The 12,589-nt window shown below is 38.0% G+C and overlaps 1 pseudogene; it reads right to left on the reverse strand.

Annotated features, from left to right (window-relative positions):
* Window positions 1-1,803: 1,803 nt before the first annotated feature.
* On the reverse strand, window positions 1,804-10,289 carry LOC119807282 (annotated as a pseudogene).
* Window positions 10,290-12,589: the final 2,300 nt, after the last annotated feature.

The raw sequence follows: 12,589 nt of genomic DNA on the forward strand, positions 1-12,589 counted from the left end.
TTCAAAGTCACAAGAGAAACCCTGTCTCGAAAAAAAAAAAAAAAAGAAAGCGAACGAAAGAAAGAGAACAAAAGGAAAAAAAGAGAAAAAGAAACAGATTGTGAGACCTGCAAAAGTATTGTTTTATCTACAATGTTTTACTATATATAGTATGAAAACCAACTATACTATGTGTGCAAGTACCTGCCCTAATATTTATTATAATAATAATTATTATTATTAGCTACAACAGCAAGTTTTCCTACCACTGTAGTGGCCTGGGTGAGAATGGCCCATATAGGTTCATAAGTTTGAATACTTGATTTGGAATTGGTGGAGCTGTGTGAGAATGGTTAAGAATTATGACCTTGTTGAAATATCTGTCACTCTAGGCAAGTTTGGAGGTTTCAGAAGGCAAGTGTTTAAGTCGGAGCGCTTAAAGTAACAGACCTTATAGAATGAATCTCTATCTAGAAAGGAGATGTATTAGCATGACTTTCAGGCTGTGCTCCAGCTAATCCATTAATAGCTAGCAGTAAACAAAATCCAAGAATCCAGTAGTTGCTCAGTCTACATGACTGGATGTTTCAGCGAGATTTCCTCAGTATACACTAAAGTCCCAAAGAAGTAAGCTCCAATGCCAGTGAAAGAATAGACTTGAGAGCAGGTAGGCCAAGAGCAAAAGCTTTATATAAACCTCCAGGAGAAAGTATGTTCCAGATTAAAGGTGTGTGTATTACTACCTCAAGAGCCAAATTAGAACTGGATCTTCCTACTTCAAAACTCAAGCAAAATCCTGCATTGTTTTGCCCTCCATTGTTTGGATTTCAGTTAATTCCAGATGTAATCAAGTTGACAACAAAGTATAGCATTACAAGTAGCACACCAATGTGTTCTTCTGCCTCCTTGTGGATTAAGATGTGAGCTCTCAACTGTTCTTGCTACTATGCCTTTGCACTGCCGTCACAGATTCTAGCCCTCTATAGCTGCAAGCCCAATGAAGCACTTTCTTTTAAAAGTTTGTCAGAGCTATAGAAGAGAAACCTAGACAACCAACTCAGGGCACATCCAAGAAGAACCACGTTCAGCAAATGAAATTTTCATTGCAGACTATGAAAAGGCTGAGTGTCATTTTAAATAAGATGACATTTGTGAAATTTTTATGTAGTTGAATCTTATCACAGAAATAAATACTTTTTAATTTTTGTGCAGACTAATTTAGAAAAAAAACAGTGTGAAAAGGGTACAGATAAATTTTGAGGATTTTAATTATTGGCCCAATCCTACAAAAGAGCTTTCACTATGTTTTTTATTTGGAAGACAAGATATGGTTTCAGTGGTTACTCCAGGTTATATTTTCACACCTGAAGATTTGGAGCTAGGAACTACAGAAGAGCAAGGAGTTACTGCAATTGTTTTCTAGTTGATCCCATTTACCTGAAAATGATGTTGGGGTAGAACTAGAGAGGGGAAAAGCAGGGAATGAGTGATAATACAGGGAAAATGTAGAAAATCTGGAGGAGGCAGAATTTAAATTGGGAATAAGATGAGGGTCATCAATACGGGAGATGGAGGAAGAACAGATACTTATAGGATGTTTGATACATCATCAAAGACTCATTATATGTTACATGCATAAAATTACATACAAAGCATATATGTGAATATAAGATATGCATTGCACGCACGCGTGTGCGTGCACACACACACACGTCTTAAGTGAAGTTATATCACTTGAGTTGACAGTGCCTCTTCCTAGATACTTGGTATCTACCCCAGCAACTCTTAAAACCTTTTTTTAAAGGAGTCAAAATTTTTATTTATTCACTTTTTGCATTTGAAGTACTCTTCATTGATATCCTTGGGCTGAGATTCTTTGCCGTAGTCCTCAACCACTGTACAACTGCATCCAGCCACTTTCCATGGCTTCCCCTCTTGATCTATTTTACAGAGGTCTACCCATTTCCTAGTTTCTTGTTGTCATCAGCCTTAATTAGGTTGATTTGGTGGTTATCACAAAGTTCCTCCATCAATGTGACATACATAGGCTCATCACAAGTAAGACGTAAACACACAAAGATAGAGTTGGCACTTATCTAAGGCTTTGGCAGCTTCATGTAAGCCACCTGCTAGGAAATCACGTATGAGGATGGTCTTCTGTACTCTTAAAGAGCAGTACTGGCATTCATTACACCTCCAGCAGCAAATGCCTACCTGGGCCATAGGTGTGGATTACAGGTGAGGCCAAATCTTGAACACACCCAAGCATCCACCTCCACACAATTTATCAGTTGCAGGGAAGGAGGGATGTAGGGGAGGGACTTAAGACCTTTTAATAGGATATTTTAAGCTCTATTAAATGTTAAATGAAATCTTAAAATGTTAACTATTTCTATAAAATAATATTTATTTTTACCATGAAATATAATTATCATTCTGGTATTTCAATTAACATTGATACAGAAATTTTAATAATGATCTATTTTATGAATTTTTAATTTCATTTACACTTATGGTGAGTTTCACATTTAGCAAAATAATAAGACAAAAATTGATTTATAACATTTGGGATGCCTCTGATAATATGTATTATAAGTCTTTGAAAAATTGCTCTGAAATTTTTTTCAAATTTTTAAAAAAATTTTAATGTGTATGAATATTTTGCCTGGACAAATGTCTGGACACCATGTGCAGGTCTAGTGCCAAGGAAAATAGAAGAGGCATTGGATTCCCTGGAACTTGAGGTGAAGATGGTTGTGAATCACTATGTGTGTCTTGGGGATAATTCAAGTTTTCTGGGAGAGTAGCAAGACTTCTCAACCACTGAGCCATCTCAAAGACCCCAGAAATATTCCTGATATACAAATGTTAAGTGTAAAATTTTATATATTGGCGGTAATATATATAGAATGATAGAAAAATGCTTGGCAATTTTTCTGTGAAATTCTACTTTCATAGTGAGGATGACAGGATGTACAATACCAATCAAAAGTCACAGTCAAAATCGAAGTATGCTTATTCCATATGTAAGAAAATTGACCATGTTATTAAGTATTAAAATAACAATAGTATCTCATATTTCTAAGACACATTATAACTTATAAAATAATACTAACAGTCTACTCAGGTTCTCTTTAATGACAGTTTTTTATACTTTATTGTTTTTAATTGAGTTATACATTTTCCCCACTCCCCCTCCTTCCTCCCCTCTTCCCTCCCATTCTTTCCCTACTCCCCACACTCCCAAATTACTCAGGAGATCCTTGTCTTTTTCTCCTTCCTAGTCAGATCCATGTATTTCTTTCTTAGGGTCTTTGTTGTCTAGATTCTCTAGATAACTGTAGCCTGGTTATTCTTTGCTTTATGTCTAAAAGCCACTTATGAGTGAGTAAATATTATATTTGTCTTTCTGGGTCTGGGTTACCTCACTCAGGGTGGTTTTTTTCTAGTTCCATTAATTTGCCTCCAAATTTCAAAATGTCATTATTTTTTACTGCTGAGTAGTATCCAATTGTGTAGATGTACCACATTTTTCTTATCCATTCTTCAGTTGAGGGGCATCAAGGTTGCTTCCAGGTTCTGGCTATTATAAATAATGCTGTTACGAATACAGTCAAGCAAATACCCTTGTGGTATGATTGAGCATCCTTTGGGTATATGTCTAAGAGTAGTATTGTTGGTTTTTAACAAAGATTGATTTCTAATTTTCTAAGAAATCACCATACTGATTTCCAAAGTGACTGTGCAAATCTGCACTCCCACCAGCAATGGGGCAGTGTTCCCTTTACTCCACATTCTCTTCAGCAAAAGTTGTCATTAGTGTTTTTGATCTTATTCATTCTGACAGGTGTAAGATGATATCTCAGAGTTGTTTTGATTTGCATTTCCCTGATGGCTAAGAATGTTGAGCATCTCCTTAAGTGTCTTTTGGGCATTTGAGATTCATCTGTTGAGAGTGCTCTGTTTAGGTGCTACCCCGTATTCTTATTGGATTATTTGTGCATTTGATGTCTAGTTTCTTGAGTTCTTTGTATATTTTGGAGATCAGTCCTCTATCACATTTGCAGTTGATGAAGACCCTTTTCCAGTCTGTAGATTACCATTTTGTCTTTTTGATAGTGTCCTTTGTTTTACAAAAACTTCTCAGTTTCATAAAGTCCCATTTATTAATTGTCAATCTCAGTGTCTGTGCTACTGGAATTATATTTAGTAAGTTGTCTCCTGTGCCTATGTGTTCAAGGCTACTTACCACTTTCTCTTCTATGAGGTCCAGTGTGGTTGGTGTTCTGTTGAGGTCTTTGATTCATTTGGACTTGAGTTTTGTGCATGGCAATAGATATTGGACTATTTGTATTCTTCTACATGTTGACATCCAGTCATATCAGCACCATTTGTTGAAGATGCTTTCTTTATTCCATTTTATAATCTTAGATTCTTTGTCAAAAATCAGGTGTTCATAGGTTGTGGGTTGATATCTAGGTCTTCAATTCAAATCCATTGGTTCTCCTGTATGTTTTTTATGCCAATACCAATCTGTTTTCATTACTGTAGCTCTATAGTAGAGTTTGAAGTCAGGGGTTGTGATACCTCCAGAATTTCCTTTATTACACAGGATTATTTTGACTTTCCTGGGTTTTGTTTTTCCATATGAAGTTGAGTATTGTTCTGTCAAGGTCTGTGAAAAATTTTGCTGGGATTTTTATAGGTATTGCATTGAATCTGTAGATTGTTTTTGGTAAGATTGCCATTTGTACTATGTTAACCCAATTTATCCAAGAGCATGGGAAATCTTTCCATTTTCTGATGTCTTTAATTTCTTCCTTCAAAGACTTAAAGTTCTTGTCACATGGGTCTTTCACTTGTTTGGTTAGAGTTATCCCAAGGTATTTTATGTTATTTGTGGCTATTCTAAAGGGTGTTGTTTCTCTGATATTCTTTTCAGCTCATTTATCATATGTATATAGAAGGGCTACTGATTTATTTTTTTAGTTAATCTTGTATCCTGTTACATTACTAAAGATATTTATCAGTTGTAGGAATTTCCTGGTGGTATTTTGGGGTCATGTATGCATACTATCATATCATCAGCAAATAGTGACAGTTTGACTTCTTTTCCAATTTGTGTTCCTTAATCTCCTTTTTTCTTTGTCTTATTGCTCTGGCTAAAACTTCAAGTACTGTATTAAATAGATATGGAAAGAATGTACAGCCTTGTCTTGTTCCTGATGTCAGTGGGATCACTTTGATTTTCTCTCCATTTAGTTTGATGTTGGCTGTTGGTTTGTTGTATATTGCCTTTATTATGTTTAGGTATGTTTCTTGTACCTCCACTTTCCAAAACTTTTATCATGAAGGGGTTCTGAAATTTGTCAAAGACTTTTTCAGCATCTAATGAGATGATCGTGTGGGTTTTTTTTTTCTTTCAGTTTATTTATATGGTGGATTACATTGACAAATTTTTGTATGTTGAACCATGCCTGCATCTCTGGTATGACACCTACTTGGTCATGGTGGATGATTTTTCTGATGTGCTCTTATATTCGGTTTGCCAGTATTTTATTGAGTATTTTTGCATCAATGTTTATGAAGGAGATTGGTCTGTAATTCTCTTTCTTAGTTGCAATTTGTGTGGTTTGGGTGTCAGGGTAACTGTAGCCTAATAAAAAGAGTTTAGCAATGTTCCTTTTGGTTCTATTTTTGGAACAATTTGAGGAGTGTTGGTATTAATTATTTGAAAATCTGATAGAGTTCTGCAATGAAACCATCAGGTTCTGGGCTGGGTTTTTTTGGGGGGGGGATATAGTTGATGACTCCTTAGTGGTTAAAGGTCTACTTAATTTGCTTGGCTGGTCTTGATTTAATTTTGGTATGTGATACTTATCTAGAAATTTGTCCATTTCCTTTAAGTTTTCCAATTTTGTGGAATACTGGTTTCTGAAGTAGGACTTGATGACTCTCTGCATTTCCTCTGTGCTTGTTGTTATGTCAGCCTTCTCATTTCTGATTTTGTTAATTTGGATATTCTCTCTGTGTGTCTTTTGGTTAGTTTGGATAAAGGTTTGTCAATTTTGTTGATTTTTCTCAAAGAACCAATTCTTTGTCTCATCGATTCTTTGCATTGTTTTCGCTGTTTCTATTTTGACTTCAGCTCTCAGTTTGATTATTTCCTGTCATTTAGTCCTTCTGGGTGAGTTTGCTTCTTTTTGTTCTAAGGATTTCAGGTGTTCTGTTAATTCACTAATGTGGAATTTCTCCACATTTTTATGTAGGCACTTAAGATTATAAACTTTCCTCTTAACACTGCTTTCAAAATGTCTCATAAGTTTTCATATGCTATACATTCATTTTCATTGAATTTTAGGAAGTCTTCGATGTCTTTCTTCATTCCTTCCTTGGGCAGTGGTGACTCAGTTGAGAACTGTTCAGTTTCCATGAGTTTGTGGGCTTTTTGCAATTAGTGCTGTTGTTGAATTCAAACTTTATGCCATGATGGTCCAATAAGACATAGGGGGTTATTCCATTTTTTTTCTATCTGTTGAGATTTGCTTTGTTACCAAGTATGGTTGATTTTTGAGAAGGATCCATGAGGTGCTGAGAAGAAGGTATATTCTTTTGTGTTTGGGTGAGATGTTCTATAGATGTCTGTTAAGTCCATTTGAATAATAACATCCTTTAGATTCTTTATTTCTCTGTTAAGTTTCTGTCTGTCTGTCCTGTCCTGTGGTGAGCGGGTGTGTTGAAGTCTCCCACTATTAGTGTGTGGGGCTTGATGTGTGATTTAGCTTTAATAATGTTTCTTTTACAATGAGGGTGCTCTTGCATTTCTGGCAGAGATGTTCAGAATTGAGACTTTATCTTGATGGATTTTTTCCTGTGATGAATATGAAATGACCTTCATCTCTTTCAACTAATTTTAATTTGAAGTCTGTTTTGCTAGCTATTAAGATAGCTACACCAACTTGTTTTTCAGGTCCATTTGATTGGAAAATCTTTTCCCAACCCTTTACTCTGTGCCGAAGATGGCAAAGCACAGCCCCCCTCCACATGCGATTCCTGAGTTGCAGGAAGTAATTCCCTCCAGGCAAACCAGTGGCATCTAAACGAGCTTGTTACTTGAGGGCCAAGAAGAAAACACCTACCAGCCACTTGGCATTGATTCTGGTTATAGCAATTCTATTAGTGTACTTGTTCTTCATGTTCTTTTTCTCTTTCCACACCAGTGGCTTCTGAAAATATGGATGCGCTGTACGACAATATGAGTCTTCCCAATCTGATAGAGCAGGCAGGCATTGAAACTGTAAAATAGGTTATGGGGAAAAACCTGACCAAAGATAGAATTGGGGAAATTTGAGGAAAATGCAGAAATTGTTTTTTACGTGATTATAAAACTTGGCAAAATAATTACACCAAGACAGAAAAGAACATGAGTATGATGAATAAAGTTTTTGAGGAACTTAGGACTTTTAGAGCTGTCTGGCTATGGCCTTATAAATCAAAATTGGAATTGTGAGGACCAACAATAGGAAGGGTACGACAATGGAGTAAAACCCACTGAACTATGCTTCTGTAACTGCAAGTAGATAGCCTCTGAGATAAAAGCCTCAGAAGGTGTTTTATGATTAACTCAGCTAAGAATTAAGAATATAGTGGCTGGCATGGGGCTTGGGAACTGGGAAAATGTCATAATGAATGATGATGTTCTGATTTCAAAGAATCCTTTTACTTCTTGTGAACTGCTTTGCCCAGGTAACAATTAATGTGTGACAAGAAAAAAGAATCATTTTCCATGTGCAAAATTTACAATAAAAGACTGAGGTTTGAAGCTCAGGGCAGAAGAAGAAGGATAAGAAGTACTTGTCCTGCAGCTGATAGCCTGTCAGCTTGCATCAGAATCCTGTGTTCATGTACTCATTTTGCCTTCCAGACATCCCAGATTCAAGACCCACTTCTCTGCTGAGGCTGGTCCCCGGCAATTCTGAGATATCTGTCTTTGAGGTTAAAATGTGTTTCTTGTATACAGCAGAAAGATGGATTCTGTTTTTGTAACCAATCTATTAGTTTATGTCTTTTTATAGATGAACTGAGCCCCTTGATATAAAAAGATAATAATGACCAGTGATTGTAGGTTCCTATTATTTTGTTGTTGTTGTTGTTGTTGTTGTTGTTGTTGTTGTTGTTGTTGGTGGTGGTGGTGGTGGTGGTGGTGGTGGCGGCAGCGTGTGTGTGTGTGTTTGTGTTTCTCTTTGGGATTTTCTGGTGTGGGATTATCTATTGCCTGTGTTTTTGTGAATATAGCTAACTTCTTTGGGTTGGAGTTTTCCTTCTAGTACTTTCACTAGGGCTGGATTTGTGAATAGGTATTGATTAAATCTGGTTTCGTCATAGAATATCTTGTTTTCTCCATCTTTGTTGATTGAAAGGTTTTTTCCATTCAATTACTTACACTTCCTTCCCTCCTCCCAATCCCCTCCTGCTCCCCCACATCCCCTCCTCCCTCTCTCACCCTGCTTGAGAGAGGGCAGGGAACCCTGCCCTGTGGGAAGTCCAAGGCCCTCCCCCCTACATCCAGGCCTAGGGAGCTGTGCATTCATATAGACTAGGGTCCCAAAAAGCCAGAACATGCTGTAAAAACAAGTCCCAGTGCTTTTATCAATGGCTTCTCCGTCAGCCCCTATTGTCAGCCACAATCAGAGAGTATGGTTTGATCACACGCTCCTTCAGACCCGGTCCATCTGGATTTGGTGAGCTCCCATAAGAACAGGTGAACCAAACCCTCGTGGTCCTGACTTCTTTGCTCATCTTCTCCCTCCTTCTGCCTTCAACTGGATCTTGGGAGCTCAGTCCGTTCCTCTGATGAGGGTCTCTGTCTCTGTCTCCATCCATCGCTCACCGGACTGGTTGAAAGTTTTTACTGGATATAGTAGTCTGGGCTGGCATCTGTGGTCTCTTAATGTCTGTATAATGCCTAACCAGGACCTTCTGGCTTTCTCTGTTCCCATTGAGACGTTGGGTGCATTTCTGATAGGTTTGCCTTCATATGTTACTTGGCCTTTTTCCTTTGCAACTCTTAATATTCGTTATTCTTTATTCTGTATGATTAGTGTTTTGATTATTATGTGGCAAGGGGACTTTGATTTCAGTCCAGTCTATTTGGTTTTCTGTAAGCTTCCTGTATTTTCATAGGTGTGTCCTTCTTTAGGTTGGAAAAGTCTTCTATGATTTTGTCGAGTATATTTTCTGTGTCTTTGAGCTGGACTTCTCCTTCTTCAATTCCTGTTATTCTTTGGATCAATATTTCCATGATGTCCCAGCTTCCTAGATATGTTAAGAATTTGTTGTATTTAGCAATTTCTTTGACCTATGAATCTATTTCCTATATCATATCTTCAAGGCCTGAGAATCTCTCTTCCATCTCTTGTATTGTGTTGGTTATGCTTTCATCTGTAGTTCCTAATCATTTACCCAGATTTTCCATTTCCATATTTTCCTTGGATGTGTCTTTCTTTTATTGCTTCTATTTCAGTTTTCTAGTCTTGAACTGTTTCTTTCACCTGTTTGATTGCTTTTTCTTGGTTTTCTTTAAGATATTTGTTGATTTCTTCCAATTTTTTTAGTTGTCTTTTTCTCTGTTTCTTTAAAGGAATTTTTCATTTTCTCTTTAAAGACCTCAGTCATCTTCATAAAGTTGTTTTTAAGGTTGCTCTTCTTCTGCTTCATCTTCATTGGGATGTTTAGGTTTTGTTGTTGTCAAACCACTAGTTTCTGGTGGTGTTGTTTTGCTCCTTATGTTGTTGAGTATATTCTTACTCTGTTGTCTACCCATCTTTTCTGCCAATCAGAACAGGTCAAGCCTGTTTTTTTGGGGTGTGTGTGTCCCTTTTCCTCCAACTGGTGAAGTTAGGGGCTTTGGCTCCTTTGATGGCTTCTTCAGGTGTAGGTAGAGGAAAGCTTCTGGTAATGGTTCCTCCGGGTGCCTTTGAGCCCAATGGTCAGATGGTTGCTCCTCCTGGTGTTGGTAAGGCTGAGGCCCTGGTGCTCAGATAATTTCTGGAGGCTACTGCTGTCATTGCAGCTCATGCTTCTCCTTCCGGAAGTCTGGCCCAGCCCCCTACCCCCACATTGCTGCTCACACTTCTCTTCATGGCTGCCTGGCCTGGTCCCAGTCCAACATGCTGCTGCTCATGCTTCTCCTCCCGGCAGTCTGGCCAACCTTGCTGCTGCTCACAATTCTCGGGGCAGCCTTCCCCTTCCAGCAGCCTGGCCTGACCCACAGACCTGCTGCTCATGGTTCTCCTCCTGGTGGTCTGCATGATGGGCTTTTTTTTTTAAGTTATGGTTCTGTCCAATTTAAGTCAATTTTTAAAAAGGTAATTTAAATACCAAGCTAGTAGTTTCTGTTCCACATGCTTATAGTATTATCAATAATCAGTCTAGTCTCTAAGTCTTTAATATCCAAGATTTTCTACTTAGATTATAATCATATCTTCAAAAGGACAGGCTTTGGGCTCCATGGTTAAGAACACTGACTGCTCTTCCAGAGGACCCAGGTTAAATCCCCAGCACACACATGTATTGGGGGCTGCAGACTCCTGGCGCCTTGACTTTCTTTGCCTGCCTCAGACCCTTTGCCTGCTGGAGTGAACTGAGCAAAACAACTTGTTTACCTGTGCCTGCAGCTGCTCTGAGCAATAGACCCTGATGGCAGGGGACTGGGTTCTGGTGAGGCCTGCAGCTGAAATACCCCAAGAGCTGGGGCATGGCTATCGGTTAAGGATCCCTATATAAGCTTCCCTGGAGCACAATAAACTTGGCATTCTTGTATCAAGGATGGCCTGTGTCCCTGTGTCTCTGTCTGTCTATGTGTGTGTGTGTGTGTGTGTGTGTGTGTTTAAGTCTCCAGCTTAGTTTCCAGCTCGTGTGCAGGCGCTACACACATGGCAGGTAACAACTGTCCTTGACTCCAAGATCTGACACCCTCAAACATACATGCAGGCAAAAATTAAAAGATAATTTTTTAAAAAAGGATAAGCTTTACATTTGAGATTGCTGATGACAGTAAAATATGGTACAATCAACAGACTAACCCAAAACTAAAATATTATACAGTATTTATTGATTTAAAATTATCTTTATAATACCCATGTATATATGTAATATGTACCTCTTTTTATATTTCTTCCATGATACAATTCAGCTTATAAGTTTTTTTTTAAATATTTATTTATTATATATACAATATTCTTTCTGCGTGTATGCCTGAAGGCCAGAAGAGGACACCAGACCTCATTACAGATGGTTGTGAGTCACCATGTGGTTGCTGGGAATTGAACTCAGGACCTTTCGATGAGCAGGCAATGCTCTTAACCGCTGAGCCATCTCTCCAGCCCAATTCAGCTTATAAGTAAGTGGTAATATTAATTAAAATTTCAGACTGTCCTAAATTTCTTTTTGTTCACAGTGTAACTAAAGACACTTTCTTGAAAAGTTAAAGCATTAGTTGGATGGTTTTTGGTTAATCATTGTCTCAGCTCTGAGTCTGTAAGAAATCTAAAATGCCCTCATTGCTCTCAGAACACACTAGCTTCTGCTCCAGCGTACAATTTCATTACCACGAACAGGCCCTCCTCTCGGAAATGATCCTTTAGACTCTGCCATTCTTGAAATGGAAAGACTGAGGATATAACTTAGCCCTGTGATTTCAGAGTTATTTAGGTAATTAATATGGTTAAAAACATACGTTATGTTTCATCAAAATAATTTGCTCATATTTTCCACTATGCCGGATTTCTATTTAACATATTAACATATTAAAACATATCAAGTTTTCTTTTATTTGCTTGTTTACTTTGTCTTTTTTTTTTTTTTTTGAAATGGAGTTTCTCTGTGTAGCCCTGACTGTCCTGGAACTCACTTTGTAGATCAGGCTGGCCTCAAACTCACAGAGATCCACCTGCCTCTACCTCCCAAGTGCTGGGATTAAAGGCATGTGCGACCACCCACCTGGCCTCATCTTTATTTTGTAATCATTCACGGTCAAATTTCTGCCAATTGTTAGGAAACATCCAAATACTATTTTTTTATTTTTTTTCTTTTCAAAGATTTATTATTAATTATGTATACAGCATCTGCCTGCATGTATCTCTGAGGACCAGAAGAAGGCACCAGATCTCATTACAGATGGTTGTGAGCCACCATGTGATTGCTGGGAATTGAACTCAGGATCTCCGGAAGAACAGTGGGTGCTCTTAACCTCTGAGCCATCTCTCAGCCCTCCAAATACTATTTTAATTAAGACGTTTAGATGTGTTTATTTTATGTGTTTTGGATGGATGCTTTGCCTGCATGTGTACATGCTCAGTGGAGACTTGGTGCCTGTGGAAGTCAGCAGAGGACTCTAGATCCCCTGGAACTGACGTTATTGATGAGTGTGAGCCCACAACTGATCGCCAGAAATTGGACTCATGTCGTGTGCCAGAACAATAAGTACTCTAAACCACTGAACCATTTCTGTAGCCCCTACAGCTCAATTTTCAAGCAGGACTTCATCAATACTGGAGTAATTTGTTCTTTCAGGTGTTCAATAGCCATATGTGGAAACCTGTACCAGTGT

Source organism: Arvicola amphibius, chromosome 2, assembly GCF_903992535.2.
Source record: "Arvicola amphibius chromosome 2, mArvAmp1.2, whole genome shotgun sequence".
NCBI lineage: Eukaryota > Metazoa > Chordata > Mammalia > Rodentia > Cricetidae > Arvicola > Arvicola amphibius.